Raw genomic sequence first — 390 nt, 5'->3', positions numbered from 1 at the left:
GCGCGTGCACCGTCACCGCGGCGCGCACACGCGCACACCCGGAGGCAGCTCGGAACGTACCAAGCTGCGTCCTCCGCCCGCGCGCAGCAGCCGCACACCTGGCGGGCGCCCCCAGCCGCCAGAAAGCCCGCGCCGGGCGGGAGGTGGGGGTCCTCCGGCCTGCTGTAGGCCGCGCCCACCTCGCTCTCCCGACCCGCGGTGACTCTGCCACCCGGGTCAGACCCCGGTCCCGGCTTGCCAAGCGCTGAAGCCGCTCAGATGCCAAAGAGGTGGTAGCAAGGCCGGCACCCGGGGAGAGGAGGGCGCCGGGAATGAGAGGGAGGGTACCGCGGGTCCTGAGCGCCGCGCCTGCTGTTGAGACGCTAGTGTCGCAGCCACCAGGGGACTGCC

At 73.8% G+C, this 390-nt stretch overlaps 1 protein-coding gene across 1 annotated transcript in view; it reads right to left on the bottom strand.

Moving 5' to 3' along the window:
* RAP1GAP2 (RAP1 GTPase activating protein 2) overlaps positions 1–77 on the bottom strand; it is a 194,681-nt gene extending 194,604 nt beyond the window's left edge. The window contains exon 1 of the mRNA XM_025041649.1: positions 61–77. The gene's annotated coding sequence lies outside the window, so the exon portion shown is untranslated. The remainder of the gene's footprint in view (positions 1–60) is intronic.
* Between the last annotated feature and the right edge of the window lie 313 nt (positions 78–390).

The sequence above is a fragment of the Pteropus alecto genome, unplaced genomic scaffold (assembly GCF_000325575.1).
Source record: "Pteropus alecto unplaced genomic scaffold, ASM32557v1 scaffold98, whole genome shotgun sequence".
In the NCBI taxonomy this organism is placed as follows: domain Eukaryota; kingdom Metazoa; phylum Chordata; class Mammalia; order Chiroptera; family Pteropodidae; genus Pteropus; species Pteropus alecto.
This window is presented reverse-complemented; position numbering and strand designations above follow the sequence as displayed.